General features: G+C 34.7%; 1 long non-coding RNA gene across 1 annotated transcript; it reads left to right on the plus strand.

The window, feature by feature from the left end:
- The first annotated feature begins 4421 nt into the window (after positions 1 to 4421).
- Positions 4422 to 6371, plus strand: LOC141626593 (uncharacterized). The gene is made up of 3 exons (XR_012536178.1): positions 4422 to 4716; positions 5658 to 5725; positions 6032 to 6371. It is a non-coding gene; the product is annotated as an uncharacterized LOC141626593 (long non-coding RNA).
- The last annotated feature ends 3305 nt before the right edge of the window (positions 6372 to 9676 follow it).

Consider the following 9676-nt stretch of genomic DNA (forward strand, 5'->3'; position numbering starts at 1 on the left):
ATTGGTCTTTTCCGGTGGGTAGAATTTTTGGTAGAAAGCTGGAGCTAGCTTCTTCCAAGAATCTATTCCAAGGGTGGCCTTATCAAGGCCCTTCAACCATTGCTTTGCGGTGCCGATTAACGAAAAAGGAAATAAGACCCATCTTATTTGGTCTTGAGTCACGCCCGTTTGAGAGATAGCTTCACAATAATCGCAAAAGGTTTCCATATGAGAATGAGGGTCCTCACTAGGCATTCCCCCGAATTGGCTCCTCTCAACTAGTTGGATGAAGGCGGACTTGGCAATAAAGTTTCCGGTAAGATGTTGTGGAGTAGGAGTACCATTTGGTAAATCCTCCTCGGTGGGTATAGAGTGTGACGAGAATTTAGGCATTGTAGGTGGATTTTGTGTGGTATTGTTTAATGGGTTCTCTTCTCCTTCTATTGCGAAAGGATTGACAAACTCACTAGTGGGTTGAACAACTTCACCAACACCTCCCAAATTCCTCCTAACAAGTCTCCTATTATTCGTCAAGGTTCTTTCGATTTCACGGTCAAAAGGTAACAAATCTCTTTATAACCTTCTAGACATGTAAAATATCAAACAACTCAAAAACAATTAGAACAAACCTTGAGGAGTTTTACTTCCCCAAGGTGAAAAAAAAAACACAACTAAAAACAATAAAAGAAATCTTAAATCAATTAAACACCGTCCCCGGCAACGGCGCCATTTTTGATCGGGTCCATTTCGTGTTCACAATTAAGCATATGTGGTCGTTGGTCAATGGTCGATACAAAACACAATTTATACTTCACAAACAACTCTCCAATTAGTAAAGAGGCAAGTAAAGGTCGGATCCCATGGGACGGGTATTGAAATGAAGATTCTATTGTAACTAGTGGTGTCTAGGGGTGTCACAAATTGGGTTGATGTAGAAGGTTACTAAACTAAAATAGCAATGAAAATAAACTAACAAGATAAATAAAATAAGGGTGTAAACAATTGATTAAAAGCACTAGGGTGTCATGGGTTCATAGGGGAATCATGGGATATGATCATACAAACATGTTCTCAAACTATAAGCAAGCAATTATTGTTGTGATGGATTGAGTTGGGTTATATCTTACAATCCTAGGAAAGTTTGGGTCCCGGAGCCGAATCTCTTGGATTGTACAACACCTACAAGTCGACTTAATCTTCCCTACTTAACACATGCATGGTCTAACAAGACTCGAGTTGGGTTATGTCTTACAAGTCAAGTTGAAAGGATAGAAGATGATAGTAAATGCAAGGATTCATAGGCTTAGCATTTCATCAAATATAACATGTGCATGTATTAAGATCAAAACAAGCAAGCAAATAAGATATGAAAGCATATTAATTTAAGCATGAATCATTCCCCATGTTGGTTTCCCCTAATCACCCATTAAACCCTAGCTAAGAGACTACTCACTCATTATCATATTGATCATGCTAGAAAGGTTGTCAATCATACTAACATAATGAAACATGATAAATAAATGAAAGTAATTAGCAATAATTAAAAAGGGATTAAGAGATTATACCTACTAATGATTCCAATAATAAAGCAAGAATAATAGAAGTACTTGAATCCTAGATTGAGAGGTTGTCAATCTCCCAATAATAACCCAAATAATCTTCAATTACCCAAAATAAAGTAAGAACAAGAGAGAGATTAAAGAACTAAAACTTGGATTAAAACTTGATTAATATTTGATTACAATATTGAAGAGAGATTTGATTGATATTAACTACACTAATTATTGATGGGGTATTTATAGTGTAATTGACTAATGGGGTATTTATAGTGAAAATTAGGGAGGATGCATTAGGGTTAACTAAGGGCTAAACTAGTAATTACACTTTTTAAGTTGAGCAAGGAGCCTCCGGGATTATCCGGGAGAAGGGCTTCTCTTATCGATGCTTGAGGAATGAAAACGTGCTGTGCTGCGATCCGTGCGAATGGGAGTCGGGACGGCCGGATCTGGGCTGAGGAATCCGAGCGGATTCTTGGGCAAGACGCTCGGATTGGCGAGGGGGAATCCGAGCGGATTCCTTTGCGGGACGCTCGGATTGGCGAGGACGGACGGATTCTCTACAATCCGTTCGGATTGTAGTTCAGCAACTTTCCTTCTTCTTTTTCTTCCCTTTTCTTCATGAATTCCTTGAGGATTTCCTTGGGGACTCAAGGATCCTTTTCTCAACAATGCTCTTCTACTATGCTATGTACAAAGGCCTTCTAGTCTTGTCTCTCCTTGATGCTTGGTCATTGAATATGATCAATTTAGCCTTGTTTTGTCATGAAAATGCAAGATTCTTACTCCTTTCCTACCAAGGGATCAAAATCTCAAAGAATATGCAAAACAAAGAAATAAAGATAAGAAATGACCCAAATAGGCACTAAAAAGCATGGAAACAATGGTAATTCGGGGGATAAATATGCGCCAATTATGGTCACATCACATTTGTAAATATATTAGTCATAATTCATAATCATCCTTGGTTCTTTATACCATGTCGGTTTAATCCGAGTACGATGACAAACTTGACTAATTACAAAGAAATGAACTTAACATATTTAGTTCAAATCAAACATTTTACATTTTTATTTGTAAACTATGCTTTTCAAACTTGCAAATCCGACAACGAATATTACTAACACAATAATAATTATTCCGAGTCATGCAGATCATACATGTAAATCATTAATCACAAAAAACGGTTTTAAATAACCTTTTTACAACCAGAAGACGCCCTTAGGTCGTCGTCTGACTCGCGCCCCAAGAGGCCGTCTGTTCTCGTATTTCAAAACCTGGGCAGAGCCCTTCCCTCGCCAATAGGCTCGCGCCCTAATTGGGTAGCCTGGCACCGTTCTGTCTTATTTTGGTACTTGTCTAGGACGATCCCGATTACGGTTAATCCGAATACATGACGGATCAGATTGACAAGTTTGCGTTTTTACATTTTGTCATTTAACACACTTTTTCAATAAATGGATCGTGTTAAGCATCATAACCCGAACTTGGTAAATGGATGTTTAATTTCCGTTTTCGTATGCAAATAGATCTAAATCCAACTTTGACACCAATTTCTTGGTACATGCATAAACAACCGACTTAGGAAATATTCACATGTTAGGTTAAGATTTTTGGATGTGCATTCATGCATTTACACCGTTTTATCAACTTTTGCACTTAAACAACCACGATCGATCAGTAGAGGCCGCTAGCGCGGGCGGGATTGGGTGTCCGATTAAAAGGTTTCCCAATACGTACCCTCACCCCTTACTCAGAAACTTTGGATAGTTGATGGCCTTATCCAGGGCGTACGAGAGTCATTTTAGGCATAGAATGCTAAAAGGGGGACGAGTCCTTATCTTTAGTACCTATGTCAAACACTGCTTTGTGCTTCGTTTGACCGAGGTATAAAGTGGATTCGAACGGGTTCCAAGCATCCCACAAATGCTTGGTGGCAACTCCGAGCATCTCTAATCGTTTCGAGACCTTTGCCGAGATGAAACCGACCGATCTAAAGCGATCTGGTCGAAAGCATTTCAACGCCACCGAGCGTGTCTTTCTAGACCGCTGCATGTCCACAATTTGGCTTGGCGTACAGGTGGCCCGTGACCGCAGATCGGTAGGTGGCCCAAATCCACAGACCGGTCTGTGGCCCATGTCCACACTACCAGCCGTGTAAGAGGCTGCCATTGCTGTCCATTTTGGACCCATAAGACTAGTTATTTAGGTGTAATTTGTCAACTTTGTATTTTGTTTTGTTCCTCTTTAATTTGTAGCCTTTATATTAGCTTTTTAGATGGATGGCTTAGATGCATCTTGAGCCTCTATTTAAAGAGATCTTATCCCATTGTAAAAATCATATTTGAAGTTTATGAGAAATGAATTTATGAGGTTTTTGAAAACCCTTTCTTTAGTTCTTTGCTTTGTGCTTGAACAACCTCTATTACTTAGTGTTTGGAGATGAACTCTTTCCATTTGCTTAGTGCTTCGGAAGAGTATTATCCTAGGCTTAAACATGCTTTGTGATCTTGTTTAAGTCATATCTTTCTATCTTTCATTTTATGTTGCTAAAAAATTCACTCAAATAAACCAAAAACAACCCCCTTTAAAACCGAGACAATACTACACAAAAAAACCCATTTTCGAGTCTATTTTTGTAGTATGGTTGCACCGTATTAGTTGGGTTCTGTTGTTTGGTTGAGCTCCACCTCCATATCGCGTTTGGTCATGTTAATGCGAGGTTGAGGAAGAGCTAAACGGTTTTCTGGGACTGTCCTATCCTTAACCCGGTTTTAGGCCTCTTTTATTCTTGTTTTTGGGTCATTTGTGATGGTCTTAAGTTATGTTGCAATTGTTGTTGTTCTTGCTGCGTTTTTATGGCATGTTTTGGGCTTATTAAGGACCACCCTCTCGTTTTACTCCAATCATCTTTGCCAATTTTCTAAAAATGTTAATGTCACTTGCGATTGAATTGACTCAAATGTATCTCACAACCATAGCTTTAACTTCCTTTCATTCATTTGCAGTATACCTGCCTCTCAATTCTTAAAGTCTTTGGTTTTCTACTTAAATCAGTCTCCATATTTTAAGGCGAAGACGAAGATGAAAGATTGGATTGGTCGGTTATCGAAGATGGGAGCTTCCGATGAATTGACTGATCAGCAAACTTTGCCGCATGCAGTTAATTGACTATTCTAGGGTGAGCTTGCTATTTCATGTTATCTTAACCTTAGACATTTGTTTTTTTTATAATTGTGTATCTTGGTGAGCTTGCTATTTCATATATTTTGGCTCACATGTATATCACAATCATAGTTGTTTTGTGTTGCTGCTTATCTTGAAAAAAATAATTAGGTTTTTTTTAATTTTCATTGATTCCTTGTTTTAAGATTGTTAATATTTCTTCTGATTGAAGGCCTGATAAATTAATAGCCAATAGGCTTTTTCAGAGAGATAAGAGACAATGGTGAGTTATTTAAGTGTTGTTTGCCACTCCGTTATTTTTATGTTAAATTTTAGATTTTGAATATAGGTATGTCAATGGCTACTCATCCCACTTGGTTTTTAATTAGTGAGGATACATATTATTCCTAGCATTTTGTCATGGGTAATTTATTTATTTATTTCCTGGTAGTCCCTTCGCTTCAGCGAAGATACATATTGTTCCTAGCATATTCTCGGAGCTTATTTATTTTGGTCTGGCAATTCCTCGAATTCTTTTTGAAGTTTTCTTAGATTCATCATGAGGTAAAACTATGTGCTTATATCAAATCCAATTCAACTAGGACAAGTGCGGTGCAGTACCTATTTGTATTCGCTCCAGTGTTCTCTCTAATGTTAAACCGTTTAAGTTTATTGATTAAACCAAAAACTGATAAGTTATGCAGAACATTTTCTGAAGGTCTGTTTTATTTTGCTTATGGTTAAGCTTTGTCTAACCTTTGCACTTATTACACATTTACACCTCCGATCCGATTCGAGATTATGAAACCCTGGTGGTGTTTGCTAAGCTTCCCTCCTGTTGATTCATCAGTTTTACGATTAATTCTTAGCATATCTTTTAGCAGCTTATCTACTTTTGTTGAATGGTGAGTGTTTGTGTATGTCAAGTTCTTATCTTTTATGGGTAGTAACTTGCAGGCATTCTTTATCATTCTCATCGCAGACAATTTTCTAGGGTATGAGAAGTATGGAGTATTCGCTTGCAGGTATGAACTACTCGTAAATGATATTCAGTATTAAGAGTATGTTTTTCTTTTGATAATTTAGTACATATGATTATTACATAGATTATATTAGCAACACCGTCCATATTAGGTTCACTCTATAATTTGACGACAACACGTACACTGAACAGAAGACAAATCTAGCACCATAGACAAATTAACCAACCAAATTATGGGATTAGCAATACAGATTCTCTGATGTTGGTCTTGGAATGGCCATGTTTAGTTTCGTTGATTAATGGTGTATCTTTTGTTTACTTAAATATGATTTTCGTGCATCATTTCCAGGTTTCTCTGCTCCAAGGAATTGTACCATTCGTCTTTGCCAAGGAGTGTACAATGTTCATCCGATATTCTCAGCACAACGTACTAAGTCTTATCCTTTCCTACTCTTTAGTCTGAAACTTTGGCTAGAGAAGTTTGGGTTAGTAGATGTTTAGAGAATATTTAGTATATATTAGCTTAGTAACTAAGACGTTTGCGGGATTATTTATACATTGAATTGTATTTGTGAGTTATTGGGTTGAATGAGATGTAATGTTGTTTTACCTATGATGCATTAGTGGTTGGTTGCATTCTTGTTGGAGGTTTTTAAGCTTTGGTCTTCGGATTGTCAGTTTTAGCTGAAATTTCGTTAGCAAATTGTTATATATAAAAAAAGCATTAATAAATTGCGTCGGTTCTTGAGTGAAATGACGCAAATGAGGGAAATGAATTGGCGTGAAAATGAAATGTGAATTGCATCAATTCTAATAACAAATGACGCGAAAAGGTAAAGAAATTGCTACGGTTTTGAAAAGAAATGACGCAAATAGTTAAATTAATTGGGCTAAATCAAAATGTTAAATGCATCAGTTCTGATAACAAATACCGCAAAAAAAAAAAAAAAAAAAAAATGCAACTGTTCCTAAAAGAACAGGCATAACTATTTGCGTCACTTGTACCACTTTATTGCGTCCATTCTATGGTAAGAACTGACGAAAATGGTGCTTTTTTGCGTCGGTTTTTAAAATACAACTGAAGCAAATGATGAACTTTTTGTGTTGGTTCCACAACTGACGCATGAGTAAATATGACCCCTCGATATACATCAATCCAAAATCGACGCAAAAGGCCCTCTACAACTGACGCAACAGGGGTTTTTTCCATTAGTGGTTGTAAGCGGTTTGGGGAAGTTTGAGCACAAGCAACCCGAGTCAATTCAAATTGGCTCTCCGAACAATCGAAAGCATGCATCACTTTAGCATAGATTAGTTGCATCACTTGTAAAATATGACATATAGATTCTTGGATTTACATAGAGCATTCATTCATTTATATCATGCATTGCATCTTGCGTTCGTATTCAATTTTCAATATTCAAAACCCAAAAACATGTTCTTCATTTTTCAATAAAATCTTATTTCAAAATAAAAAAATATGTTTTTACTTTTCATTTCCTACTCCTACCTTGTACATTGAGGACAATGTCCAAAATAAGTGTGGGTATAGGAATTTACATTCAAAAACTCATAAAAATTTGAAATTTTTTGAAAAATCTCAAAAATATGTCTTTTATTTCATAAAACCAAATCCCTAAAAATTTGAAAATTTCAAAAGCCAAAAACATGTTCTTTACTTTACTATTATAGGATTATATATACTTGTGTGCTTTTGTTCTTTTCTCACATAGGTACGACACCTCATTTGAGACATATATTAAGGGAATATGAAGATCGCTTGGTATGATCGTTCTAAATCTTTTCCCTTTCATTTATTTTCAATTGTCACATGAGGAGGATGGACTTGTATGTCAAGGATGATGTGGTGTATTTTGATTGTTGAGGTTATGTACCTATGTGTTGTTAGGAGTTTGCATTAGTTTATATGGCATATAGTTGGTAGAAGCATTTGTATTAGATTGTATATATGTAGGTTGCATCATGGCATGTACTTGCATTTAGTTTAAATATTTGAACATGCCTAATTCGGAACTTTGACAAAGGTGAATAGGCGATTGTAGATACTCTTTCTCCTTAAGATTTTTGTAACACCCTCACTTATCCAAGAGCCTTAAGCTAGGCATCTCAGATAAAAGACGATGTCACCATCTCAGTTACCTAAGGTAATTAGTATAAGATGTTGGAATATGTGTCCTCAACCATAGTGCGATCACATATTAAATCTCATAATAAGAATACAAAAGGGATGATTCAATATATTGTCAACTGATCAACATTAATCGGTAACGATTGGCTGACTAGAGTTTGACATTACTGTCGTTTGACCGTGGTGATCAGTTGATCCCTTAAGATCACACCTATAGGACAATTTCCTTAATAGATAAATTAGTTAATTGTATAATGATACAAGTTAATTAATTCCTTAAAATTGAACAATTAAATTTATGAGTGAGAATATATATCTTATTGTAATTTGATTAAATAAGATTCAATTTAGTAGTTAATATTATATATTACTAAAATTGATTAATGTTTATGAAACATTTGAGATAAGAGTAATTAGTTAATCATAATTGCGAAATGTTGTAGATTATATTAACTAGACTTAATGTGACCCATTTTATATACATGTAATTGTGAATTACATGTTAATTTGTTAAATATAATTTATTTAATATATAATGATATTTAATTAGTTAAATATGCATTTATATTACTAATGACATGTTACATGTCACATGTCACATGTCACAACTATTACAAATGACAAATTTCAAAGATAAAATGGAGGTCCATTTTATATATGAGAAACCGGTTTTATGGGTAGTTTAGGGTGGTAATTAATTATTAGTTTTAAAGGTAAAAAAATCCTGATGACCACCCATAACCTAGATACCTACTCTAGCTTTTTGGGTAAGACAAAAAGCATTTTTGTTAAGACAAAAAGGAAAAGAAAACCCTCACCCTTACCATGCATGTGACCGGCCACCCCCTCTATAATATAGAGAATTAGTTCTCTTATTTTGAACTTACTCTATACTCATGCAAAACTCCTCCTTCTCGCTATATAAAATAGTTTTATGGTCATAATTTGTTTATAAATTCTAATACTAATTCTACATTTCTAGTGTAGTAATATTTATATTATTAGAATTTTATTTGAGGATCTAATATAATTATCTAGTTAATAATTTTATTAGATTTAAGGGTAAGTCTTGGGTGCAATCAAGAGGAGGATTTCTACTTTGAAATCATGGAGGATCATCCAATATTATGAGCTCAAGATCAAGTGTAGGAAGGAGTCCTGCATTTGTGCCCATTTTCGTCCCACATATAATATAAGAAACATGTTTTTCTTCTTATTTTGTATAAAATCATCTTGCATGCAACTAGATCCACATGACATAAATTATGAGTAATTTTTAAAAATGAACTAGATGAGTCTAATAGGGGTATATGAACCTAATAAGTGGTATCAGAGCTTTGTTGTTGCATGCAAATTATTTTTTCAGTTTTTTACGAGTTATTAGATGACTAAAATAAAAACCGGAAAATTTGTGTTTATATATTATATGCACGAAATTTTTCAATGCATGTATATATTCTGGTCCTAAAATTTGTTAGGTCATTTTAGATGATTTATGGAATTTTATTGCTTACTTTTATAATTTATTGTATAATAATAACATTTTAGTGAGTAAAATAGTTATTTAATAACTAAAAATAGTTATATGATGTTTTTGGCCACAAAATTTTAATATGATCTCACATGAATATTTTACTTAGTGTATGTAAAATTTGAGGTTAATGTGATTAATTTTGCATGATTTATGATTTTAATGGTTAAGATGGAATAAATCGAGATTATATAAGCTAAAAATAGCTAAAACGAAATTTATGGCATGAAATTTTTCCCCAAAGTTGCACACATATTTAGAACATCATATGTGAAATGGAAAAATTAATCTTATTAATTTTGTGTGTTTATTGA

This window comes from Silene latifolia, chromosome Y, assembly GCF_048544455.1.
Source record: "Silene latifolia isolate original U9 population chromosome Y, ASM4854445v1, whole genome shotgun sequence".
Taxonomy (NCBI): Eukaryota; Viridiplantae; Streptophyta; class Magnoliopsida; order Caryophyllales; family Caryophyllaceae; genus Silene; species Silene latifolia.